This window comes from Odocoileus virginianus, chromosome 9 (assembly GCF_023699985.2).
Source record: "Odocoileus virginianus isolate 20LAN1187 ecotype Illinois chromosome 9, Ovbor_1.2, whole genome shotgun sequence".
NCBI classification, from domain to species: domain Eukaryota; kingdom Metazoa; phylum Chordata; class Mammalia; order Artiodactyla; family Cervidae; genus Odocoileus; species Odocoileus virginianus.
In genome coordinates this window covers 60934717-60962675 of record NC_069682.1, presented here as the reverse complement: position 1 = coordinate 60962675, position 27959 = coordinate 60934717, and the positions used below count along the sequence as shown (strand labels likewise).

The 27959-nt window shown below is 50.1% G+C and overlaps 1 protein-coding gene across 4 annotated transcripts in view; it reads right to left on the bottom strand.

Moving 5' to 3' along the window:
• DLGAP4 (DLG associated protein 4) overlaps positions 1-26789 on the bottom strand; it is a 197315-nt gene extending 170526 nt beyond the window's left edge. For 2 of the 4 annotated variants that reach the window (XM_070472588.1, XM_070472590.1), the window contains exon 1: positions 26552-26785. The gene's annotated coding sequence lies outside the window, so the exon portion shown is untranslated. Of the gene's footprint in view, positions 1-26551 lie in introns of all 4 variants that reach the window. The other 2 variants (XM_070472591.1, XM_070472589.1) reach the window with 2 other exon arrangements.
• Between the last annotated feature and the right edge of the window lie 1170 nt (positions 26790-27959).

Sequence of the window (27959 nt, the reverse complement as noted above, 5' to 3'; positions counted from 1 at the left end):
TCTCTGGCCCCTCTCCCCGGGGACAGAGCGAGTACCCAGCAGAGGTTGGGCAGGCAGGCGGCCAGCAGTCTGGGTGACCCCTGCCCGGCTCTGGCTGCTGCTCAGACTGCATGCAGGGCTAATTGCTACAACTCCAGAGCAAAGTGAGTTAATGAGGCAGATTAATGTTCCAATGTTGCTCCTGTTCCCACCACGGCCATCAAGGAGCCAGAGGAGGGACATCTGGGGCTTCAGGGCACTGGCCACTGGGTGCTTGGGGTGCCTGATCCCACCCAGCCTGGCCACGTGGCTGCTCCTACTCTTCTCCCTGACACAGGCGTCACCGCAAAGGGCAGGGAACGCATCTTAGGTATCCTTGGTGTGTGGACACTGGACATGGGTGCCCGTTTACCCATCACACGTGGAAATGAGCATCCCCACTCGAGAGAGGGGGAACCAAAGGCCAGAGAGATGGGGTGGCCTGCCCGAGGACCTCCAGCTGGGTTGAGCTGTAACCTCTCACATCCTGCTTCATCTTGTGAGGGGGATGGAGCTCCTCTTTGGGTTACCAGTCCCCTCCCCTCACCACCTGCCCTGGAGGCAATGGTGAATGACTCTAATAAGAAGAGTAGTGTTAACAGTGACAACAGTTGACACACTGGGCACTGTGCTAAAACTAACCAGTCAGGACTTCCCTGGTGGTCCAGTAACTAAGCCTCCATGCTCCCTACGCAGGGGGCCCAGGTTCAATCCCTGGTCAGGGAACTAGATTCCACCTGGTGCAACTAAGAGTTTGCATGCCGCAACTAAAGATCCCACGAGCTGTAACTAAGACCCAGTGCAGCCAGACAAATAAAAAAATATAAAACAGATAGACTTTTAAAAAACAAAACAAGAAACTAAACAGTTACTGATGCCTCAACAACTCTGTGAGATAGAATCTCTTATATGCCCATTTTACAGATGAGGAAATCGCGGCACAGAGCGGCAAAAGTGCTTGACTGAGGCACACTGTGAGTAAGCGGACCTGCAATACTATATGTTCCACCACCTCCCTCCATGGCCTCCTTTTGGATTCTAACCTAGGCTCTGGCCTTGGAGGTGGAGATCTGGTCACCTGGCCCTTCTCCAGCCCTGTCACCCCCACCTCTGGCCTGGCTCATCAGATTTCTCACTCCTTTCAAAAGAAGTTTTGGAAGAATGACACATATTGTTTTTAAACTGCCATCACTTTTTCCTCATTACAGAGGCCATATATGTTCACTATAGAAAACTGGAAGAAAACATAAAAGCATTTAGAAAATAAAATGATTCATCTCCCAGAGATGACCATTTTTGATATTTTGGGCATGTCATTCTTGTCTTTTATGTTCCATATATAATCATCATCAAGACATCGCCCAGTAGCATAAGATTTTCTCTCTGCTTGGCCCTGTATTGAGTATCTTGTACACCTTATCTCATTTAACCCTCACATAATCTCATTTCATCCTCACTACAACCATGATACCATGATTAAAATCCCTGTTTTACAGATAAGCAAATGGAGGTTCAGAGAGGTGAAGTAATATGTCCAAGGTCACAAAGTTGGTCACTGTCCAGTCTTCAAACTCACATCTTTTGGCTCTGAACTGTTTTCTTATAACTTCCAGGAGCTGGAATTGCCAGGTCAAGCATATATAAAATTCTAAGCTATTTAAATCTTAATTTTTAAAAATTCTATACCAACTTGTCCTAAAAAAGGGGGGGGGGTTCTCAATTTCTCAGTTTGTGCCTTTGCCAATAGGGTCTAGGAAGGCCTGTTTTCCCAAACTCCTCTTGTCCATGACAAACTCATGTTTTAAAAATCTGCCAGGTTAATTTGCACACAAGATGTACCATCTCTGTTTCTGATATTTCTTTACTTTCACTGTGTGTTGTGAGCCTCAGTGTGGATCTGGGGCCTGACTGGCCAGGGCCTAACGTCCTCCCAGCTAGAAGCTCCATGTCTCAACACAGAAGGAACCAGAAGAGAAGCTGAGTCATCAAGTTAAGGGTCGTACCTGTTACCTGACACCTTAGTCACCCTGTCATGGTGTACTGTGACCTTCGAAGCAAGTCTTGCATGAAAAACAGAATGCCGTGAATGTGCAGTATCCCTCAGCCTACTTGACAGGCAAACTGAGTCAGAAGTAGCTTTCCTCCAGCTTTTGGGCCTGAAGGTTCTTCTCTATTCCTGAGTCTCACTCTATCATGTGAAAAACTAAAAACCTTCAGATTCAATAAATGCAAAGAATCCAAGATCAAGAAGTATGAAGAGAACTACACCAAGGTAAATCATCATCAAACTGTTTAAAACCCAAGATAAAGAGGAAATCTTAGAAGAAATCAGGGTAAAGAGAAGAGAATAAAGATGAGAACGACAGCAGATTTCTTGCCAAAAACAATGCAAGTGAGAACACAGGAACATCTTTAAAGTGTCGAAAGAACAAAATCTGTCAACTTAGAATTCTATGTCCAGCAAACATAACTTTCAAAAATGAAGGATAAAAACACAGACTTTTTCAGGCAGAGAAGCTGAAAAAATTCATCACCGGCAGACCCACACTAAAGAAAACTCAAAGTCCTTCAAGCTGAAGGACAATGATATGAGCGAGAAACCTGGATATACAAAAAGGAATTAAGAGCGCTGGAAAACATAACTACATGAATAAACAGAAGATTATTTTTCTCATTATTTAAATCTCTTTAAAAGATAACTTACTGTTTAGACGATAATGATTTTGTATTTAGAATGTGTAGAAGTAAAATGCATAACAACAGAATAAGAATGCAGTAGTCTTATATTATACATGAAATAATATAGTATCACTTGAAAGTAGACAGTGGTTAAGTTAAAGGTGTATACTATATACCATACAGGAATCACTGAAGTAACAAAATAAAGTGCTAAGTCATTTCAGTCATGTCTGACTCTTTGCGACCCCATGGACTATAGCCCGCCAGGCTCCTCTGTCCAAGGAATTCTCCAGGTAAGAATACTGGAGTGGGTTGCCATGCCCTCCTCCAGGGGACCTTCCCAACCAAGAGATCAAATCTGCTTCTCTTACTTTAGCAGGCAGGTTTTTTACCACTAGCACCACGTGGCAAGCCCAACAAAACAAAGACTAACAGCTAAAACAAATAGCAAGAGAAAAGATTTAAACCAAACCATATTAACAATAACATCAAAAGTAAATGGTCTAAACACTCCAATTAAAAGTCAGAGATTTTCAGATTGGATAAAGAAATAGATCCAACTATATGCCGCTTATAAGAAATGCACTTCAAATTAAAAAATAAAAATAAAAGTGGGTTAAAAGTGAAGATATAGAAAACTGTAGACCTTTTTAACACCAATCAAAAGAAAACTGGAGGGTTGTTAGAAAAAATATGTTTTGGAGGATAAAGTCATTTTATAAGGATTAAGAGGTCAATCCATCAAGAGGAACAATAACCCTAAATATTTACACGTTTAATAACAAAACTTCAAAATCCATAAAGCAAAAAGTGATAGAAATGCAAGCAAAAACAGACAATTCCCAAATATAGTCAGGGATTTCAACATCACTCTCTCAATAATTGATGGAACACGTAAACAGAAAATAAATAAGGATATAGAAGATTTAAATAACACTATCAACCAACTTGACTTGACATTTATGGAACACTTCACCAATTAACAATGGAACATATATTCTTTTCATGGAACATTTACCAAAATAGACCATATTTTGGGCCATTAAACCAGTTTCAATGCATTTCAAAAGATTCAAGTCATACAAAATACATTCTATGATCACAGTGGAATTAACGTAAAAACCAATAACAGAAAAAATCCCTGGAAACTCCCAAATATTTGGAAACAAAATAATATACTTCTAAAGAAGCAGTGGGTCAAAGGGAAATCAATAGGGATTTTGGAAAATTTTGAACCGAATGAAAGAAAAAGCATCACATATCAAAATTTCTGGGATGCTGCAACAGTACTTAGGGGAAACCTTATAGCACTAGATGCCTATATTAGTGAAGAAGAAAGGTTTCAAACCAATGAACTCTGCCTTTACCTTAAGAAACTAGAACAAATTAAAGCAAACTAAGTAGGAACAAGGAAATAATACAGATTCAATGGGAAATCAATAAAAAAGAAAACAGAAATGCAATAGAGAAACATCAGACACACCAGAAGCTGGCTCTTTGGAAAGATCAGTAGAATTGAAAAATCTCTAGTCAGAAGGATCAAAGAAAGAAAAAAAAAAAGAAGGGAGAGAAGACACAAATTAGCAATATCAGGATGAAACACGTGATATCACTACAGATTACACAGATATTAAAAGGATAGTAAGTTTCAAAATTTCTTACAAAGCTACAGTAATCAAGTCAGGGTGGTATTATCATAAGGATAGATCAGTGGAACATAGTTGGGAATCCAGAAAAAAAAAATAGCCCTCATATTTATGGTTAGCTGATTTCCAACAAGGGTGCCAAGACCATTTAATGGGGGAAAGAACAGCCTTTTCAACATATGGTGATGGCACAACTGAATATCCACATACACACACACAAAAAAATGAAGTTGGACTACCTCATACCATGTACAAAAAATTAACTCAAAATGGATCAAAGACCTAAACATAAGAGCTAAAACTATAAGGTGCTTAGAAGAAAACACAGGTGCAAATCTTTACAACCTGGAACTAGGCAAAGATTTTTCATATATGATACCAAAAGTGCATGCATCTAAAGAAAAAGTAGGTAAGTTGGACTTCATCAAAATTAAAAAGGACACACCCAAGAATTTGAAAAGACAACTCACAGAATGGGATAAATATGTGAAAATGATATATCTGATATCAGACTTATATTCCAAAGTATATAAAGAATACTCCCAGCTAAAGAACATAGAGGCAAACAGCCCAATTGTAACATGTGCAAAGGATGTGAGTGGACATTTCTCAAAAGAAGACACAAATGGTCAATAAATACATGCTCAACATTAGAAACCATGAAAATAATGCAAATCAAAACACATCCACTAGGTTGGCTATAATTAAAAAGACAGACCATTAGGGACTTTTCTGGGGATCCAGTGGTTGAGACGCCACGCTTCCAATGCAGGGGGGCGCGGGTTCAATTCCTGGTTGGGGACCTAAGATCCTACATGCTGTGTGGCATGCCCTCCCCTGCCCCCGCAAAAAAAAAAAAAAAAGAGAGAGAGAGAGAGACAGTTAAAAATATTGGTGAGGATCTGGAAAAATTGGAACTTTCATACACTGCTGTGGAAATACAAAATGGTACAGCCACTTTGAAAAACAGCCTGGAAGTTGCTCAAAAGCTTAAATATAGAACATAAGAACCAGTGATTCCATTTCTAGATACATGGTGACGGTTTAGTCAATGGTTTAGCAGCTGAGTCATGTCTGACTCTTGTGACCCCATGGACTATAGCCCACCAGGCTTCTCTTCCTCTGTCCATGGGATTTCCCAGGCAAGAATACTGGAGTGGGTTCCCATTTCCTCTTCCAGCGAATCCTTCTAACCCAGGGATTGAACCTGGCTTCTGCACTGCAGGTGGATTTTTTACTGACTGAGCTACCAAAATGAAAACATATGTCCACGTGAAAACCTATATACAATGTCCAAAGCAGCATCATGTGTGATGGATAAAAAGTAGATACAACATAAACACCTACAAATTGAAGAATGGATAGATAAAATGTAGTATATCCACACAATGGAATTGTGTGTGTGTGTGTGTGTGTGTGTGTGTGTGTGTTAGTCGCTCAGTTGTGTCCAAATCTTTGTAACCCCATGGACTGTAGCCTGCCAGGCTCCTCTATCCATGGGATTCTGCAGGCAAGAATACTGGAGTAGCCTGCCAATTCCTTCTCCAGGATATAATAGAACACTATTCATCAATAAAAATGAATGAAGTACTGTTACATGCTACAACTTGTATGAACCTTGAAAACTTCATGATAAGTGAAAAAAGACAGTCACAAGGACCATATTATATGATTCCATTTATATGAAGTGTCTCAAACAAGCAACTCTATAAATATAGAAAGTAGATTAGTGGTTGCCCAGGACTGAGGATAAGGGAGTAGGTATTATAATAAGTATAGAGTTTCTTTGGGGGTGATGAAATGTTCTAAACTTGATGTGATGATTGGTATACAACTGTGTACAATGGCATTAAAACCATTGATTTTTATATTTTATGCAAATTGTATGGTATATAAATTATAACTCAATAAAGCTGTTAGTTTTTAAAGGGATAACAAAGCAATATGATGAACAACTTTATGCCAATAAATCTGACAACTTAGATGAAATGAACAAATTTCCATGAACATACAAATTACCAAAGCCCACGTAAGAAGCTGTAGGTAACCTGAGTAATTAAAGAAATTGAATTTTTAGATAAAACTTTCCCACAAAGAAAACTCACAGCTCAGATGGCTTCACTGGTTACTTTAAACAAACACTTGTATGTTAATTCTATAGAAACTCTTGTAAAAGACTGAAGAGAGGGTAATATTTTATTTTCTACTGCACTTTATAGGGCCCTAATATCAAAACCAGACAAACTCAATACAATAAACAAAAACTATAGACCAATAGCCCTTATGAATATGGATGCCAAAATCATACACAACATTTTAGCAAATCTAATTCAATAATATATTAAAAGGCCAAGTGGGGCTCATCTTGAGTGTGGAGTTGGCTCAACATTTGAAAACTAATCAATGTACTTCATAACAGACTGCAAGAGAAAAGCCATGTGATCATCTCAAAACAAAGAAAAAGCGTTTCACAAAATCCAACATCCATTCCTAATTTTTAAAATTCTCAGCAAACTGAAAATAGAAGAAAAATTCCTCCAGTTGATAAAAGCATCTACAAAAACCCCACAGCTAACACCACATTTAATGGTGAGAGACTGAAGTCTTCCTTCTAAGACCAGGAATAAGACAAGGATGTCCATTCTCAACACTCCTATTCAACATTGCACAGGCGTTTCTAGCCGGGGCAATTAACCAAGAAAATGAAACAAAAGGCATCCAGCCTAGAAAGAAAGAAAGAAAGAAAGAAAACTATCTTTATTTGCAGGTAACATGCTCATTTATATAGAAAATCCAATAGAAGCCACACACAACAAAGCTATTATAACTAATAAGTAAGCTTACTAAGGTGTAGGATAAAAGATCAATCTACAAAAATCAATTTTTTTCTATACACTAGTTACAAACTATCAGAAACAAAAAATCTTAAATACCATGTATAACAGCATCAAAAATATGAAATAACTGGGAATAAATATGACAAAAATGTGAAAGACTACATATGGGAAACGAAATTATTGCTAAGGTAAGTTTTTAGAAAAACACCTAGATAAAATGAGATATCTTGCTCACGGATTAGGAGATTCAATACTGTTAAGATGTTCATTCTACTCAAACTGACCTACATATTCAAATCAATCTCAACCAAAATAGCAACAGGCATTTTTGTAGAAATTGATAAGCTAATTACAAAATTAATGTGAAAATGCAAAGGATCTACAATAGCCAAAACAACTTTGATGAAAAAGGGTAAAGCTGGAGGGCCTGCTTTCAAAACAGTATCATACTGCTTTGAAGTATCAGAAGACAGACAAATAGATTAATGGAACAGAAGAGAAGAGTCCAGAAATAGACCCACACACATATATGGACATACATGACTTTTGACAAAGGAGCAGAGATAATCAGCAGAGCTAAAGTTTTTTTTTCAACAAATGGTGTTGTAATAATCAAATATTTATAAGCAAAAAGCGAAATTTAATCTATATCTCACACTGTAACAAAAATTAACATAAAATACATCATAGTTATAAACATAAAACCTAAAACTATAAAACTTCAAGAAGAAAACACAGACTAAACCTGTATGATCTTGGACATGGTGAAGATGTCTTAGATATGACAACAATAGACACAATCCATAAGAGGACAAACTGACAAATTGGATTTCATTCAAATTTTAAAATGCCTGTGCTTTGAAAAGACAAGTCATAGGCTGGAGGAAAATATTTGCAAAACATGTATGCTTTATAGGACTTGTATCCAGAACACAAAAGAACCCACAAAACTCATGAATATGAAAACAAACAACCCAATTTAAAAATGAGCAAAAGAGACAGAGAGATATTCACCAAGGAAAATATATAGATGGCAACTAAGGACATGAGAAGGTGTTCAACATCCGTGGTCATCAAGGAACTGCAGATGAACAACACAATGAAATACTCCAGCTATCAGAACGCTTAAAATTGGAAAGACTGACTCTGCAAAGCGTTGGTGAGAACGTGGAAGAACTTCCACACACTGCTAGCGGGAATTTTAAATGGTGCACCCACTTTGGAAAACACCTCGACAGGTTTCCTGAAAAAATTAAACACACACCTATCAAATCATCCCATCATTCCTCTCGATGTGTTTACACAAGACAATGCAAACATATGTTCATACAAAGACTTGTACACAAAAATTCATAGAAACTTTATTTGTAATAGCCCCAAACTGGAAATAAGCCCCAAATGTCCATCAACGAGTAAATGAATAAATAAACTGTAGCATATCACACAATGGAATACTACTCAACACAATAAAAATGAACTATTCATATATGCTACAACACGGATGAATATCCAAATAATTATGCTGAGTGAAAGAAACCAAACATAAAGAGGATGTATGATTCCATTTATATAGAATTCTAGGGAACACAAAAAAATGCTTGCCTGTGGACGGGGAGGGAAAATAGTAGAATGTGGGGGAGGGAAGAGGGAACAGGAGAAAGAGGGAGGCTTACCTAAGGCCATAAGGACACTTTCGGGAATGATGAATATGTTCATTATCTTGATTACGGTGATGGTTTCACGGGTGTACACATTTGTTAAAACTTATCAATTTGAACACTTTACTATGTGTGATTTATTGTATGTCAGTTATACGTCATTAAAAGCTGTTTTTTAAAAAAGGAAAATAAATCAAAGTTACACAAAAAAGAGGCAAAAAAAAGATCAAACTAGAATACTTTGGATTTTTCAACTTAGAGGTTCTAGTGTTTTTAAAGTCTTGAAATGTTCAGTCTCATCTGTTCAAAGATTCATAATCATTTATTTCCAGAATATAAACATACCTCATTCTGTCACTTGAAGATAACTGTACTGAGATTCTGAGATGCATTGGTACCAGGTACAAGGCTGTCATTTGAAATCATTTATCCTAAAATGTAATATCCATCACCTGAGATCCCCGGATTCCATTACTTTGTATGTGCTGTGCTTAGTCACTTCAGTTGTGTTTGACTCTTTGTGACCCATGGACTGCAGCCCACCAGGCTCCTCTGTCCATGGGGAATCTCCAGGCAAGAATTCTGGAGTGGGTTGCCATGCCCTCCTCCGGGGCATTTTCCCAACCCAGGGATTGAACCCAGGTCTCCCACATTGCAGGCAGATGTTTTACCATCTAAGCCACCAGGGAAGCCCAAGAATACTGGACTGGGTAGCCTGTCCCTTCTCCAGATCTTCCCAACCCAGGAACTAAACGAGGGTCTCCTGCTCTGCAGGTGGATTCTTCACCAGCTGAGCTACTAGGGAAGCCCCCCAATATCCCCTCTCCATTCTCTTCTCCAAACATGGAAGGACGAATAGAATGGCTCTTACTCTGTCATTGGAATTCTAAATCATCTCCTATGTTAGGGAGCCACAAAACATGATATTTAGAAAGAGGTTTAAGTAATAGGGGGATGTTCTTCCACCATAAGAATGAGCAGGAAGAGAGGGAACAGAAGTGAAACACAGAGGTGTTCTGAAGTCATCTCCCATGGAGGAGAAAAACCTCCCCAGACCGAACAAACAACGGGACGTATCTCCAACACTACTGCAGAAACCTTTAGTGCTTTTTGTTTTCATCTTTATCCTTTTTTAAAAAAATTTACATTTTTATTTACTTTTTAATTTTTAAATGAATAGGCTTTGTTTTTTAGAGTAGTTTTAGGTTTACAGAAAAACTGAGCAGAAATTACAGAGTTCCCATAGATCCTTCATCCTTGCCCCTTGCAGTCCCCCTAACACCTTGCATCAGTGTGGTACATTTGTTACAGTGGATGAACCAATATTGATACATTATTATTAAGTCCAAGGTTAGAGTTCATTCTTTGAATTGAAAAGTTTTATGGGTTTTGACAAATATATAATGTCATGTATCCATCGGCTTAGTATCATACAGTAGAGTTTTACGGCCCTAAAATATTCTGTGCTCCACCTCCTACTCACCCCTCCCTTCCTCCCCTCCCTTCCTCCCCTCAAATCCTTGGCAACCACTGATCTTTTTACTGTCTCCACGGTTTTACCTTCTCCAGAATGTCATACAGTTGGAATCAGACAGTATGTAACCTTTTCAGACTAGCTTCTTTCACTTAGTAATTATGTTTAAAGCTCCTCTGTGTCTTTTTGTGGCTTGACAGCTCATTTCTTTTTACTGTTGAATAATATTCCACTAAATGGATGTACCACAGTTTGTTTTGCCATTCATCCATCGAAGGACACCTTGGTTGCTTCCATTATTTTCCATTATATATACATATACACATGAATCAAGTCATATTATATATATACATTAAGGTTCATGTACTCCACAACACATAAGTTACACCTCAATACACAACTTTTAAATATAATATTCTGTAGTCATTGACTCAGAAAAATGGCCAATATCAAGAGAAAAGGTAGCTACAGACAAAGAGGACTTATATGATGCTATTTATGCAAAATCATCTACACATATGCACTTTATCTGCAGATGACCTCAAAACTATGAGTGACAATTTATGAGAATACTTTGTGTACACCGAGCATTGTCCTAAGCACTTTTCAATATCATTTCATCCTCACAACTTACGAGGTAGGGAACTTTACTGGCTCCACTTTACAAATGAGAAGGCTGAGGCACAGAGAGATTAGGTAACTTGCTTGAATCAACCAGCTAAGTCGTAGAGTGGGATCTGAACTTAGACATTATGGTACCAGCAACCATGCTCTTATGTCCAGAGGGTCACAAAGAGTCAGACACGACTGAGCAACTGAACAAAAAAACCCTGACCACAGCCCCTGAAGCTGCACACAGTCTGGTCCCTGTCACCCCTCATGCCTCACCTCTTCCTTCCTCCTCACCCCAACACTCATGATTTCCCCTCTTCCTCTTTCCCTGAAAATGCTCACACCACACGGTTTGCCCATTAGCTGGAATGATTCCTCCCCACTCCTCTTTGTAAGGGCAATATTCTCTCATTCCTCAGGTCTCAGCCCAAATGTCACCTCCTCCATGCAGCCTGCCAGACCCCCAGCCTGGGCTGGGACCTCTCATTTAGGTCCATAGCTTCCATGACCCAACCCTGTGGACCTCATCTCTGTTCTATCTGCTTTTTTCAGTCCCCTAAAAGCTCAACATTCAGAAAACTAAGTTCATGGCATCCGTTCCCATCACTTCATGGCAAATAGATAGGCAAACAGTGGCTGATTTTATTTTTTGGGCTCCAAAATCACTGCAGATGGTGATTGCAGCCATGAAATTAAAAGACGCTTACTCCTTGGAAGGAAAGTTATGACCAAGCTAGACAGCATATTAAAAAGCAGACATTACTTTGTCAACAAAGGTCCATCTAGTCAAGGCTATGTTTTTTCCAGTAGTCATGTATGGATGTGAGAGTTGGACTATAAAGAAAGCTGAGTGCCGAAGAATTGATGCTTTTGAACTGTGGTGTTGGAGAACACTCTTGAGAGTCCCTTGGACTTCAAAGAGATCCAACCAGTCCATCCTAAAGGAGATTAGTCCTGGGTGTTCATTGGAAGTACTGATGCTGAAGCTGAAACTCCAATACTTTGGCCACCTGATGCAAAGAGCCAACTCATTTGAAAAGACCTTGATGCTGGGAAAGATTGAAGACAGGAGGAGAAGGGGACGACAGAGGATGAGATGGTTAGATGGCATCACCGACTCAATGGACATGAGTTCGGGTAAACTCTGGGAGTTGGTAATGGACAGGGAGGCCTGGCATGCTGGGTTTCATGGGGTCACAAAGAGTCAGACACAACTGAATGACTGAACTGAAACAGTGAAAAAGGCTGAGTGCTTAGCCATTGATGCTTCTGAACTGTGCTGCTGGAGAAGACTCTTGAGAGTCCCTTGACAGCAAGGAGATCAAACCAGTCAATCCTAAAGGAAATCAACCCTGAATATTCACTGGAAGGACTGATGCTTAAGCTGGAGCTCCAATACTTTGGCCACCTGATATGAAGAGTCACCTCATTGGAAAAGACCTTGATGCTGGGAAAGATGGAGGGCAGGAGGAGATGAGGGCAGCAGAGGGTGAGATGGCTGGATGGCATCATCAATTCAGTGTACACCAGTCTAAGCAAACTCCAGGAGATAGTAAAAGACAGGGAAGCCTGGTGTGCTGCAGTCTATGGAGTTGCAAAGAGTCAGACAGAACTGACCGACTGGACAACAAGAGTGAAGAAGTGTGTTTCACTCAGAGCCAAGTCCCCTCTGCCCACCACAGTGCCCACAGGATTGGGCACTCAACAAATAATTGATAAAAGAATGAACAAATGAATGGATGAATCTGCCTGCCAGATCTACTTGGAGGGGCCTCCAGAAGGTTGACATCAAAAGGTTAACGATGCTCACCACAGGGAGGTGGATTTCAGGTCATTTTTTACTCTCACTTTTATACTTTGCATTTATCTAACTGGAGAGTATTCCAGAGGACAGATACCATCATCCAACCCCTCAGCATTTCCTGTCTGGGGGACCCTCATCTGCCACCCTCCCTGCCCCCTACAACACTCTCCGAGCTCTGCCTACAGCTCCAGAGGGAGATGTATTAATAAACTGAGGGAGAAGGTCACCCAGCTTGCATACACTGAGCAGAGCTGTCCTTGACTCCAGTACAGATGAAATGTGCTGGGGGGCGGGGGGCGCTTCACCGAGTGAGCGCTGAGCACGTGTGAGCTATTTCTGATTCCCACCTGGCGGGGCCCAGCGCATCTGCCAGGGAACCGGAGCCAGTTCGGTGGGTAGAACCACTGGCCAGCCACCCTGTAACATTCACACCAGACCTGGCCACTGACCTGCTCAAAACCCTCCCTCAGGTCCCCACCACTCAGGGTGCGGGGGAAAGGGAGGCCAGAACCTCCCCCTGGCATTCAAGGCTCAGAGAGGTCTTGTCCCAGCTCACCATCCTGCTCTCCACTCTCCCAAGTGCAGCCAGGTCCTCGCTTAACTCCTGGCCCTTGCACAAGCTGCGCCCTCTGTCAGGAATGCCTGCTCGGCCCCCAGTAGTTGCTCACTCCCCCTTAACTGCAGGTCTCAGCTTGGACAACTCCTCTAAGAAATCTTCCCTGATCATCCCCCCCAGACCTTGTCCTGGGGCTGCGTGCTATGGCGACACAGATCTTGATGACTTAGTGGCCTGTGATCCCCCTCCCAGCCTGTGACAACATGGCCAGCTGGCGGGCTCTCAGGGTCATCTCCATGTCCCAGGGTCCCGCAAAGGCGTGGCTCAGGGCAGAAATGAAACCATGTTTGCCGGTTGACTACATGATGCAGAAAGTCTTCCTGGTGCCGAGAGGGACAGAGGAAGTGGGGGGCAAGAAAGTGGGAGGGGAGCAAGTGATTGCATTTGGCTGAAGCTTGGAGGCCAAGGGTAGAGAGATGTGGTCCTAGCGGGCAGGGAGGCATCCACAGTCAGCTGCACCTCCTCCAACCAGCGGGGCCCAGAGCTCCAGGGACCAGGTGTGGCTGCCTGCAGGCCCTGCCTCCCCAGCCCCGACGGGCACAGTGGATGTAGAATCTGTACAGAACAGCGCATTCTGTCTAAATATATCTGCTCCCAACACAGGACACACAGGGAGGGAGTTGGGGGCACGGTGGGCCTGAGTGTTGGGGGAGGCTTTCTGGAGCACTTGCCCGGCCCACGGCCCCCTGCCCTGGGGGCGGGGGTGGGGAGTCCAATCTGGGGCCCAGACTCAGGGTTGGGCCTGGGTGGGTCTTTCCAAGCAGGGTTCCCAAAACCTGACCTCCTACCCAAAAGCAGCTGCCTTGAATGTGGGCCACGTACAAACCAGGCCAGCAGAGGAGGGAGGGGACACAGAAGAGGAGCCTGGGGGAGGAGGCCTCGGTCCCTGGCAGCCCAGAGTCCAGGCTCTCCCCACCACCCTGTAACTAAGGCACAGAGATGGAGGCAGCTTCAACAGGGCCACACAGGGGGCTGGGGGCAGCGAGGGGTGGAGGACCCAAGGGTCCTGGCTTCCAGGGACCCTGAAGGCTTCTAGAATTCTCTTGAGCTTCTTGAGGTTCTCTCAAGGATCTCTCAGAGTGGGATAGCAGAAAGAGCACTAGGTTCAGAGTCAAGACTCTGTGGTAAGGGACTTCCCTGGCGGTCCAGTGGTTAGGACTCTGCGTTTCCACTACAGGGATCATGGGTTTGATCCCTGGTCAGGGAACTAAGATCCCATGTGCTGCGTGGCACAGTCAAAAATAAAAGGTTTTAAAAGGACACTGTGCTTCAGTCCCACCTCCACCACTGAGGCCCTCAGGCAAGCCCTTCCAGGCCTCTGTCTCCCCACCTATAAAATGGGGATGAGCACACGTTCCTGTGTGTGCAGGCACTCTGCACCCTGAAGTGTCCACTTCTTGGCCCTCCCTTCCAGGCTGGTCTCAGTGGGAGCCCAGGCGAACTTTCTGTGAGCGGATCTGGACTGGGGTGTGGGGAGGGGATGCCAGAAGCCTCCAGAGTGTGTGCGTGCAGTTGGGGGGAAGGGTCATAAGTGAACACAACGATATCCGCTGCTTTTTCTTGAGCACCTACTGTGTGCCAGGCCCCGTCCTAGGTACTTTAACACAGAGACGTCACCTCACCCTCACACCAAGCCTCCAAGGCAGGCAGTGATGCTGTTAGCCCATGGGGAATAGAAGGGGAAACTGAGGTTCAAAGAGGTTCCTGTGACCTGCTAAAGGTCACACAGCTGGTGAATAGGGTCAGACTCAAACTGGGGCCAACCCACAGAGTCCGCTCACTTCCTCCTGTGGGTGGACTAGCTCGCTAGGGGCCACCCAGGGAGGTCAGCCTGTGACTCCAGAAAGCCTCCCCGGGTCCTCGGGGCTGAGGCAGTCACTACTTTTCCACTCAGTATTGTTCTTTCAATTCAAAACAAAATCAGATTAAAAATACCTGTATATTAAAACAGCTGGACAAAAATACTTGCTGGTATAAATGCTTCAGTTTTAAGCAGGCATTAAGGCCCCACACGATCCCCTGGAGATGGGAATGGCCACCCACTCCAGTATTCTTGCCTGAAGAATCCCATGGACAGAGGAGCCTGGCGGGCTACAATCTATGGGGTCGCAAAGAGTCGGACACGACTGAGCAATGACTGAGCGACTAAGCGCACGCCAGGCCCTGAACGGCCGGACCCCCCTCCTGCCCCTCTCCACTCTCACCCTGGGCAGAACAGTGCAGAGCCGGGGCTCGTCTGGGTTCATATCCCAGCCCTACCGGCTGCCGGCTGCGTGGCCTTTGTAGTGTCACTCTCCCTCTCTGCGCTTCGTTTTCCCACCCTCCATCCAGAGTCACTGGGTATTGGAGAGACAGTGAGGTCAAGTTCTGGCCCAGATTCCACAGGAAACAGCTAGCATCACTCTGGTTTAACTTATCACAAATGATAAGTTGTTGTTCAGTCAGTCATGTCCGACTCCTTGTGACCCCATGGACTGCAGCATACTGGGCTTCCCTGTCCTTCACTACCTCCTAGAGTTTGCTCAAACTCATGTCCATTGAGTCACTGATGCCATCCAACCATCTCATCCTCTGTTGCCCCCTTCTTCTCCTGCCCTCAATCTTTCCCAGCATCACGGTCTTTTCCAAGGAGTCAGCTCTTCGCATCAGGTACCCAAAGTATTAGAGCTTTGGCTTCAATATCAGTCCTTCCAATGTATATTCATAGTTGATTTCCTTTAGGATTGACTGGTTTGATCTCCTTGCAGTCCAAGAGACTCTCGAGACCCCATAAAAAGTTCCCTAGATTTCCTGAGTGGCTCCTGGAGATCGTGTGTGTGTGTGTGTGTGTGTGTGTGTGCGTGTGCGTGTGTGCGTGTGTGTGTGTGTACGAAAGAGAGAGATCATAAATGTTTATTATCTTTTTAAGCTACTAAGTTTTGGGGTAATTTGTTACACACCACCAGATAATTATTAGTAACACAGAGGGTCAGCCTTGCGACGGGGTAGAGGAGAGGGCAGAGAGCAACTGGGGGCTGGTTTCAGAGGGTGTGATTTATTTACATGCTCCCAGGCTGGGCGTGCAGGGGCACCTTCTTCTCAGGTCTCCCCGCCTCTGTCCTGGCCTTCCCTGTATGATTGCTTCTTACAACTGTTTACAGACACAAGAACAGACCTGAAAGAACTCCTCTAATCCAGAGAGCATACCACGTGCCAGTTCAAAGCTAAAGGCTTTCACATACCAGTTTTCATTGAATTCTCCCAAAAGCCCCTTGGGGGAGAATAGCATTCTGCCCACTGCCAGGAATAAGGCCTGGCACATAGTAGGTGTTGGTATTACTCTGTATGGACTGGCAGCCCCAAATTTCAGGGGCTTAAAGAACAAGAACTGTATCCCTTTCAAACAGTTGGGCTTCTCCTTGGGTTGGTCAAAAAACAGCTCTGGTGGGTCCACAGCTAAAACACAGAGAGCAACCAGCCAACTTCCCACTGGCTCAGTCCCTGGGCACCCCACGGTGTCCCAGAGGGGCTCATGCAGCCATCACCCCCTCTCCTAGTTTGGGAGGAAGGAGCAAGGGCCCATAGTGGGGGTGTGGGCTGGACTCTGGTCTGAGGCACCTGCCACCTGGCCCGGGGAATGACCCAGACATCCCTGGGGGAAGGAGTCTGAGGGGGCACAGGCCATTCCCTCGTCACTGGGCCTTACACCCTGTCATGGGTTCAACAGTGCTCAGCTGACACCCATGAGCTGTGCGCCCACTGTGTGCCAGGCCTTAGGCTGGGCATGACTGGGGGGGAACCAAGAGGTGCCAGCCTGGCCACCTGGCGCCGCCTCCATCTGGAGGGGGAGGAGGGACCCACGTGGGACAAGAGGCCTGGTCCCTGAAAGGACAAGGCCCGAGCCAAGTGGAGCAAAACAAACGGGAGTTCCTGAGCAAAGACTCTGGGGAAGGGATTTCAGGGCAGAGGGAACAGTAAATGCCGGGGGGTGGGGGCCCGGGGACATGGCGTGCTCAGAGCCCCACGTCATTCAGCGGAGTCGGAGGTGAGGGCATGGTGGGGGCAAGGGGAATGCATGGAGGCAGGTGACAGAGACGCGGACTGCTCAGGGCTCTGGGCCATGACAGGGTGTCAGGGGCTGGCTGTGGTTCTAGATAAATCTCTTTGCCTCTGTGTGGAGGGTATATGGGCAGGAGACCCGGGAGGGGCCAGGACAGTCATCATGGCCATTGACTCCATGCTGGAGTCAAAAGATGCTTGAGAAGGGGACGTGGGGCAGAGGAGGAGCCCAACTTCTGCTTCGTGGCCAAACCCGCAGTCCCAGCCCAAGGGCTCTAAGCCTGAGGCTGCCTCCCTTCCTCCAGCCTCCAGGAACAGACTTGTCATTTATTAAACCTAGCCTGGCGAATGGTTCCTAGAAGCCCCAGGGCTGCTGGCTGTGGGGCGCCCCTGCCCACCGTCGCCCCTCAACAGGCGGCCGGCCGCCTTTGCCCCTGCCCGTCCAGTGTCAGCAGAGGGCGGTGACGCCAGGTCAGCGGAGCCAGCCGGCTTCGGCCTCATCCTCGGCGGGCAGGCAGGTGGCCAACACTCCATGCCAGTGCCGGGAAGGCCTGGGGCGTGGCCGGCCAGGGGAGCACTGTGGGTCTGCCCTTCTCTGGAACCTTCTGTGATTCTCCAGTTTCTCTCGACGGGAAGCACCCTTGCAGGGGGAGGCTGAGAGGCTGGGAAGAGGGGCCCAGCTCTACTCTGACTTGCAGCAGGACCTCTGGCACGTCACTCAAACACCCTGAGCTTCCCCCAGGAAACCCTCAGCAATTCAACCCCCATCTGGCCAGATGGCCAGTCCCCCTGGACAGGCTGCTTCACCTCTCCGAGCCTCAGTTTCCCCATATTTCAGCCGTGCCTGATTCTACTTCACCCCGAGCTCCTCCAAGTTCCTCCGGGCTTGAGACCCACACGCTTCCCAAGCTGCCCGCACCTCAGGGCCTTTTCACCAGTTAACTCCTCGCTCGCAGGTCTCAGCTCCAGCGTCACCTCCCGGGGGCAGCCCTCCCTGAGGCCCCCCTGGCCTCGCCCCATCTGGGGCGGTTCTCCTTGTGCTTCTCTGGAGCAGCCGTGCCTGTCTCTGACGTGAGTTTACATTCGTCTCGGAGGTGAGGTCATGACTGCTGCCCTCCCATGAGGATCGAGGGCCCCACAGGGCAGCCAGGGGCTCGGCTCACTGACGTACGACCAGCACCCACCCTGTGGCTTAGACAGGAAAGAACCTGCCCGCAATGTGGGAGACCCAGGTTCGATCCTTGGGTTGGGGAGAAGGGAATGGCAACCCACTCCAGTATTCTTGCCTGGAAAATCCCAATGGACAGAGGAGCCTGGCGGGCTACAGTCCTTGGGGTCGCAGAGTCGGAAACGACTGAGCGACTGACACTTTCACTTTCACTCTGGGCACAGAGCAGGCATTTGCCACATGTCTGTTGAATGCACACTTAGAAGAAGAAAGGGAGGAAGGGAAGAGAGTTTCCGAGGGGTGACAGTATCTGCCGCGCAGTGCTAGAAGGATCTAACAACACACAAAAGGCCTGACCTTAGCAGAGGCAAACATCACAACCCCCCACATACACCGAACACACACACACACACACGTGTCCCACGCAGGGAGGGGAGGGGACTGAGCACAGCCCGACCGCCCTGTCCACGCCCACACTCTCCCCAAGTCCCCTGATGAACCAGAGAGATGAGGGTCAGACGCACAGACCAGCAGAGGTGCACCTGGCCTCATGACTCGCAAAGACCATTAGGTTCCTCAGAGCCAGCCAGCCCACACTGTCCCTGGAAGGCTTTGCACTCTCCCCGTCCTCCAGGAATTTCTCACACCCCCAAAGCGGCAGGTCGCACCCCCCCCCCCCAACTGGAGGAGCGGCGTGAGCTGCTGACACCTCTTCCCCGTTATCACACCTCAGCTTCGAGGACCGAGGACCAGAGATCGGTGAGCAGCCTCGGAAAATTCTTACCACGGCCTGTGGGGAGCCCAGTGTGGACCAGGGCAGCCCCCACCCCTCTAAGCCCATCCCACTCCTACTGCACAGATGGAGAAGCTGAGACCCAAGCCAGTCTCCTGACTGGATGCCCGAGTCACACAGACCTGGCTTCAAATCCTCGCTCTAATGCGCACCAGCTCTACGGCCTCAGTTTCCTCAGAGGTAAAATGTGGATGAGCACGGTACCTTGCCTGCTCCACGGCGGGGTGCACACATGAACACAGGCGGCAGAGGGCCCTGTCACCCCCGATAGCAGACAGTGTCCAGCCAGGACAACTCCCCTCAGAACCATCCCTGCAAAGCTGCCTGCTTAGCCTCACTCAGAACCCCAAAGCCTGGCCCAGAAAAGGCAGGCAACCAAGCCAGGGTCACACAGCAAGACCCCAGCCTGCAGAGATGTGAACTTGGGCTCTGTTTGGCTGAAACTCCAGCCCTGAGCCTCCCACCCTGAAGTGGATCTGGCAGAGCCAAGCAGGTGCCAGGGCTTGGCGGCAGCCGGGGGAGGGAGGCAGGCAGGCAGGCAGGCAGCTGGGGGTGGTGGGAAGAACCTTTTTTCCCCGTGTCTTTAGCAAACCCGGATCCCCGTTTCCAAGCTGCGCTCCAGAGCCCTTGGCGGCTGCTGCGTCACTGCGCGCAGTCAGCCCACAGTGGGCGGAAGGGAAGGTTCCCTCCCTCTGGCAGGGGCTGGGGGCAGGGGGAAGGCAGGTGTGGGGGGGCAGGAGTGAGCAGTGAGGGCTCCCTGACACCTCCCGGCTGGGTTTAGCCCTGGAGTCACAGAGGGCTGAGTTGGGAGAACCTCAGAGACTTAACCCCCAGCACCCCACAAACAGATGGAGACCCTGAGGCTCAGAGAGGTGCTGCAACTCAGTCGGCAACACGGCAGCAAGGCAGCTCACCATTCTTATCCCCAGCCCCCGGCCCCTAGCAGCTGCAAAGCAAAAGGCTCCTGGAGTCACCTCTATCACCACAGGCTCAGCTGTCACTGTAGGAAGAGACACATCGGAACCAGAGGCCCAGTTCCCACTCCCCAGCCTCAGCACCTGGGACTGCAGAGACCCTGCCTGCGCGATCACAAATACCTCACTGGGGTGGGATCCTGAGTCCATGTCACGGATCACAGCACAGTGCTAGGTACACAGCAGGTGCTCAATAAGGGGTCTTGTGTTCCGTGTATAAGCCGGGATGCTGGCCTCATTTCTACACGGTCAAAGACGGAACCCGCCCACATCATGTGTTTTCTAAAGATGACCCTCTCGTGTACCAAATGTCGCTTGAGCCATTTTTGAAGCAAACTCCAGGAGATAGATTGCCTGCACGGGCCTCACGCTAAAGAGAGGAATACAAACGCCGGGTTTGCTTTGCTACCTTCTCAGGAGCGTCTGCACCCTGTGACGGGGCCCTGGGGGCCGTGGGGGTGTGTGAGAGCCCCTGTCACACATCCCCATCCCCTCGCCCGGAAGCCATAACCATGTGCCAGTGGTGACCACAGGAGCTGGGAGGAGGCAGCTCCCACTAACAGCAGGCTTCCTCCGGGGCCGCCGGCAGGGCCTGGAGGCGAGGCGCTGCTGAGTGGCCCGTGACATCCACCGGCACCCTGACGTCGCTCTCAGGCCAGGCTGAGCTCCGCCTCCAGTGTGTGTCCAGGTGCCCGCACGCCAGGATCCGGGTCTGCCACATGCAGTTCCTCTGCCTAACCCCTGCCTCCCGTGCCCCCCGCCCATCACTTCTGTTGATCAAACAGTAACTTTAGAATCTCCAGAACACGGGGCTAAGACTAGACTCTGAACGCTAACCGACCTGGATTCAGACCCTGGTGCCACCATTTCACCACCTGCGGGACCTTGGAGCACCTACTACAGCTCTCAGTGCCTCAGTTTCCTCCTCTGTAAAATGGGGAGAGTAATCGGAGGGTGGGATGGAATGAGAGAAGAAGCAGGATTTACGGTGCTCAGAGCCGCTGTTCACTCAGCAGAGGGCCCAGCCCTATGCTTGGCTCCTGGGATGCCGTCACAGGGGCTCTGCAGAATGAATGGGTGTTCACCATGATCCCTTGTTATTATTATCATCATCAACATCAGTAGGGATCCCCAAGCCTGGTTTTGCAGCCAGCCCTGGTGAAGGGTGTAGCAAAATTCTCCAAACAAAATTTGCTTCCATTCATTTTGGGTTTTTGAAAAGGCCACGTCAGACAGCTCGGCGGGGAGGAGGCGGCGTTGCGAAACCAGCACAGAAGAATCTGGGCCCCACTCCTCAGCTTGGGAAACGAGGTGCAATTGGTGAGAAAAAAGGGGGCCCCTGGGAGCTCAGTGGCAGGGGACTCCCACCTTGTGGGTTTATCTCCACCCTCTGAGTGACCTTCAGCAGCCAACCAACTGCTCTGAGCCTCAGTTTCCTCACCTGTCGAATGGAGACAATATCGCTTGGATTCATATTCCTCCCTGCCTGGGGGGTGGTTGGAAGATGGAGGGGGGGATTAAAAGTGTCCTGCAAACTGTGGAGTACTGCACACACCCTAGAGGCCTCAGTCCTGGCCTGGGGCGACCACCAGGAGACTCTGGAGGGGGCGGGAGAGAGGAACAGGCACCCATCTCCCACCAAAGGCCACAACTAAAGGAAGTCCAGTCACTGGAGTCTTAAAGGGCATCCCCCACAAGAGTCTGATGAAGTGGGGAGTGGGCTTGTCTTTGTGCCACATAGGAAGCCCCTCCTAGTGCTAGCCTTTCTCAAAGAGGCTGCAGTGAGAGTTAGAATGGCAAGGCTCCCCAGCCCCCGCCCCCACCTCCCACAAGCTAAACCAGCCCCCACACTCCAGTAACCATCAGGGTCCTCCTTCAGAAGGAACTGCAGAGCCTCATGCGTGGCCCCTCAAAGCCACCAACCCCACGGCGGGAGAGCCCTCCTCACACCCAGAGAAGAGGCAGGGCCCAGGAGGACTCCCTTCCCAGGCTGTCGGGATCAGAAACTCTAGACTGTGGGCAGACGCAAGGCCCCTCTGAGTTTACCAGGCCTTACCTTTCACTTTACCAAGAGAGCGCAGAGAGGGGATATGCCTCGTCCAAGGGCACACAGCAAGGCAGCACTGGGGCTCCTGGCACTGGCTGGACACCCACCCTGATTGCACAGTGCCCACCTCCAGGGCCACCTCCATGGCCAGCCCACTCAGGAGGCTACCTCTTTCAGGAGGCCACCCAGCACTGGCTGCCTTGCTGCCTCTAACCATGCAGCTCTCTCAGCCAATAGTGCCCTTCCCTGCCATCCTCCATCGACCCAAATCCCTCTAATCCTCCAAAATCCACCCCAGATCCAGTGGACATCCTCCAGGAAGCACTCCCACAGGTCCACGCTAGGGGCCCCTTCCCAGCGCTGGGGCCACCCCAGCCTCCATCACGGAAGGGCACCTGGCGGGATGACCAGAGTTTACAGAGTAGGGCCCTGTGGGCTGGACTCCGAGCCCCAACGCGTGACACAGGCCTGGGTACTCAGCAGGCCTCGGGAAGCCCTGGGGGCCCAAAGACAGAATGGAGGATTAGAAACTGGAGAGGTGAAGGAGCTGCTGGCCTAGTGAAAGAAAGACGGGATGAACCAGTAAATGGGTGACGATATGAGCAGATGAACCGATTCAGGAAGAAATGAACTGATTCAGGAATAAATGCCTGGCAAGACAGGCACACAGACATACCCCCGAAGATGTAGGGTCTTGCCCAAGTGTGGCCCTTCACCATCTCGTAAAGCCTCCAGGGGCCCCTAGATGTATTGGGATTTTATTTTGTTGGCATTCTATTTTTTTGGCCATGCTGAGTGGCATCCAGGATCTTCACCAACTAGGGACAGAACCCATGCCCCCTGCAGTGGAAGCAGACTCTTAACCACTGGACCACCAGGGAAATCCCTGTCCTGGGATTTTAGAGCCTACAGGCCTGTCACTCCCACAGAGCCCAGCCAAATGACTCTAAGCTTGCAGACCCACTTGGAGGCCAGGAACCCACAGGGATGGTCCAGGTGGTGACTGGGAGTGGCCAAGGGTCCCAATACGCTCAACCAACCAGCCCTTGACTGAGAATGGCCTAGATCTGTCTTCAGCCCCAGGGGAATGGCATGAAGAGGCAGGGATAACCCTGGCCCTCCCCACACCAACTACATGGAGTGACATCCAATGATAAGGAATGGCGACTGGCACAGTGAAGGCAGAGGCCCACGGGGTGTAAGGGTGGTGACAGAGATACAACCTGGCCTGGGGACCAAGGAAGATGAGTAGTACTGCGGTAGGCAAACAGGGGCAAGGGGGTTCCGGAGGTTCAGAGGAACCAGCATGTGTTAAGGCCCTGAGGCTGGAGGAAACCGGGCCTATTCCAGGAACTGAAAGCAGGCCAAGGGGACTGAAGCCAAAGAGGGAGGCGGGGAGGTGGTGCAAGACGTGGCTAGAGGAGTAGCAAGTTGGGGAAGGAGTCTGGGCTTCATCCTGGGAGCTGTGGGCAATTATTGAGTACCTACTGTGTGCTTTAAAAATATCTGCATTCAAGGTTTTATGAAGTCACATTCCAGAATGTTTGAGTGAACATGTTTGTGTGCACATGTGCTCAGTAGAATCCCACTCCTTTTGACCCCATGGGCTATAGCCCGCCTGGCTCCTCTGTCCATGGAATTCTCCAGGCAAGAATACTGGAGTGGGTTGCCAGTCCCTTCTCCAGGGGATCTTCCCGACCCAGGGATCAAACCTGTGTCTTTGTGTCTCCTGCATTGGCAGGCAGATTCTTTACCACTGAGCTATCTTGGAAGCCCAGGTGGAAGTGTTTAAATGCACTGTAATCAGATAATGCTATTTTTTAATGCTTTTTTGAATGAATGAATGAATCGATCAATCAATCATGGACGGGGGGTAGGGTCGGGTGGGGTAGAGACCACCTGCCCTGTGTCACACAGAGTGCCCGATACAATTCCTCAGAGCCTCCCCATCATGGAGAAACACTGGCATTTAAGAAGCCAGAACCTAACGAGATGCCTGTGGGTGCCCGGGGTACGTCCAATACGTCACTGAGTCTTCCGAAAGCTCCAAAGTACACAGTCTATCGTTTCCAAGGGCTGCACAGCCTTCTCTTCAAAAATACCAACTAAGCTGCCAAGCAGCCTTGCACTCAGGGCACAGACCTCAAACCTACAGCTCCATCGCAAGGCTGGCACAAGCTGGGTGCTGCCCTGGGTCCCACAGAACAGCCATCCCTCGGCCCACCCCACCCCACGCTTCCTCTCCAGTCTGGACCTCGTCCTCCGTTCCCAGGGCTCAGCACAGACCATCTCCCCCTGACAAACCAGGGGCTCCTGGAGGGTGGGGACCACATCAGGCCATCCCAAGTCTCCAGCACCTCTCACAGGCCCAGCCTGGCCTCCAGTGGATGAACGAGGGGCGGGGGCCCTGGACACCACACACAAGCACTCTCGCCAAAGTGCAGCTGCCGTCTCCCAGCTCCAGGAGGACCCAGGAGCCCTGGGGCACCCCTGCCACAGCGCAGGCACAGGCACACACGCCTGCCCCACGTGCGCAGCCGCTGTCTCCAGGAGCTGCTCGGAATACAACCAGCATCTGCTGCTGACTGGCCGCCAACAGCGGGCTCCGGGGCCTGGCGGTGGCTCCCGGCACGCCAGCGACCAGCGGGCCACCAGCTCTGCGGCCCCACCCAGTCCTGCTGCCCTCAGGAGTCTGGCTCAGGCCCCGCAGGCCACCCGGCAGCCCACAGTCCCCTCGGTGGGACAGAAACTGGGCTCCTCCAACAGCTACTCTCTGAGACAGTCCTGTACAACCTCGCTTCACCACCTCCCGCCTGGCAGAAAACACAGCCCCCCTCTCACCCGCGGAGGCACAGCGGTGGAGAGAGCCAGGACCTCAGGGAACTGGGCTGGCAGGGGAGGTGCAACCCACTAAAGGCAGGCTGGCTGGCCTCCTTGGAAGGTGGGGACCGCAGCCCCCTCCCCCTCTGGCATTTCCACTTCCAGGCAGGTGGGGGTGCAGGAACCTTCCCCCCATTAGCCCAGCCCTCCAAGCTTGAGGCTTCCCATCCTGGGGGCACCTCCTCTACCCGCCCCCGTCACCCCTCAACCCCGACAACTGGCCTTCCCCAGCCCATACCCCCTTCCCCTGTTTCATTTTTCCCCATCACATCAACAGTCAGTCACTGGCAGCACCTCTGCAACACAGGCAGCGCAGAGGAAGAAGGGAGAAGAGAGAGGGATGAAGGGACAGAGGAACGGAAGGATGGAGGGGGATCGGAGGCAAGAGGGCTCTGTCCAAAGAGGCCAGGGGCCATCACATGTCCAGGAGCGCAGGTCCCTTTCCCAGCAGCCCTGGCACATCTGGACCCAGCTGGCCTCACTGGCCACCTGGTCCACCTGCCACCCTCTCTGAACGCGAACCCCTTTCACCGCGGGGTGCCGCACGTGGGGGCCTCCCACAGCCATGTGAGCGCCCCCCCAGCCCAGGTGCCCGGGTCAGCTTGGGCCCTTCCCGGGTTCGCAAATAGGGAGGGGGCGCTATGCAGCGCTGGGGTCGGAGGTGTGTGTGTGCTGCCCTTGCCCCCTCCCCAGATGCCAGGTCCCGGAAAAGAGCTGGGGAAAGAGGGGTGCCTGGCCAGGCAGGCCCCCGGGGCTACCCAGGCGGGATCGGAGAGAGCCGGGCTGAATGGAGGAATGCCCGGGCCGGCCGACTGGGCAGAGCCCTCCTTCTCCTCGGCTCCAAGGTTGGTAGGCAGGGAAGGGGTCTACCTGACCCCTTGGCCGCCCTGCGGATAGAGGGTCGGGACGGACGAGGGACTTCTCAGCTTTGGTAACCCGTTGACAAGGGGGAGTCCGTGAGAAACAGAGCTGGAATGGGGGCCCGGCCCTGGATAGGGGGTTCCGGGCCCCAGCGCCCCCGCCTCCCCCGCCCCCGCGGCTCGAGGGTCCAGCGGAGGGGGGAGCCTAGATTGGGGATCCCACCCAGAGAAGGGGGGCTTCCCAGCCGCAGAACCGCCCCCTCGGATCCGGGGCTCAGAAGACGGAACTGGCAGGGGGAGGGGGCTTTTCTGCGCCAGCGCCGCCCCTCGGTTCGCGGAGGTCTGTCCGAGAGGAGATCCGGATTTGGGGGTCTTGCCGAGGGACGGGGCGCGTCGCCCCGGAAAGGGGGTCCTCCGCACTACCGCGCACCACCCCCGCGCCCTCACCTGCGCCCGGCGCCCCGGCCGCCTCTGGCCCGCTCGGCCGCTGCGCTGCGCCGCGCCGCCGCCGCCTCTCCGGTCCGCTCGTAGGTCCGTCCGCCTAGGCCCCGGCCCCGGCCCCGGCCCGCGGGCACCCCATGCCTCTTCTCCGGCCGGCGCGGCGCCCCAGATGCGGCTGCGGGAGGAGGAGCCGCGCGGCCCCGGCTCCCCGAGAGCGGCGGGGAGGGGGCGGGGGGCGGGGAGATGCGCGCGGGGGAGGGGGCCGCGCGGCTGCGCCCAAAACCAGGCGCGGATCCGGCCGCCGGCGCGGGGCTGGGGGTGGGGGGCGCCGTTTCCAACGCCCACTCCCACCCACGCCCCGCAACCCCACGGGGAGGAGGAGGGTCTCCGCGGCCGGCGACGCTCGGTCGCGAGCCGGAAGGGCGCTTAGAGATCCCCGGTTGGCCGCCCAGAGAGTGCAGGCTACTGGCACAAGGTCACACAGCGCGGGCTGCGGTAGCGCGGGAACCTGGAAATCCAGGCTCCAGAGTGGGTCAGCGAGATCCTAGGTTGCCGAGCGCCGGCTCCGTGGAGAAGAGAAACGGAGGCCCACACGGGACGAGATTGGCCCGGTTCGTACCGTGCTAGTCTGGAGGCCCTTGGGATTCGAACTTAAGGCTCCTGCCGCTGAGAGCATTGCCCCCTCCTGGTGACCCGTTTCCTGCAGAAACCTCCTTGCCTGTGGCAGCGTGGGTTAAAAACCATCCCTGAAGTCTCCTGTACCGGCAGAGAGTATCCGTCCTACCTCTCCTGAGGCTCTGCTCTGCGATCAGAGAGGAGTGACTGCCTTGTCTGAGCCCCAGGTTCTCCACCTGTGAAATGGGGACAGTACCAGTATAGTATCCCCAGCCGGGATTGAGGAAGCAGAGATAATGGATGTAAGCTCCTTGCTAGTGCCTGGCATTCAGTAAGTGTCAAATGAATGCACTTGCTCTCTCTGGCGCCGACATCTCCCCAAAATCCCAGTTGAATGCAAACAGAGTCAAAATAGTGTTAAAGGATGGCATTCAAGGCTCCTCACAGCGTTTTCCAGCTTCATTCACCACCCACCCACAATGCCCACATCCTCATCTCAGAAACGTCTGTTCCAGTGCTTCTCTGCCTTTCTCTGAGCCTGCAAGTCCTTCCCACCGTCTCTCCCTGACAAACTCCTATTCATCCATCAAAGCCCTAAGCCATTAGTTGCATACCCCAGTTCCACACACTCCCTCTCAGCCCATCTGTGTGCCTCTCTTTGTCATTCCCACTGTCTGCTGTAGGTTAGTCTCTGTCTTTACGGGCTCTGACAAGTGTGATGAGAGGATGTCACTCAGAGGAGATGACACCATGAGGTCATGTTCCCCAGAGGAGGCAACTTCAGCAGGGCCTGGAAGGA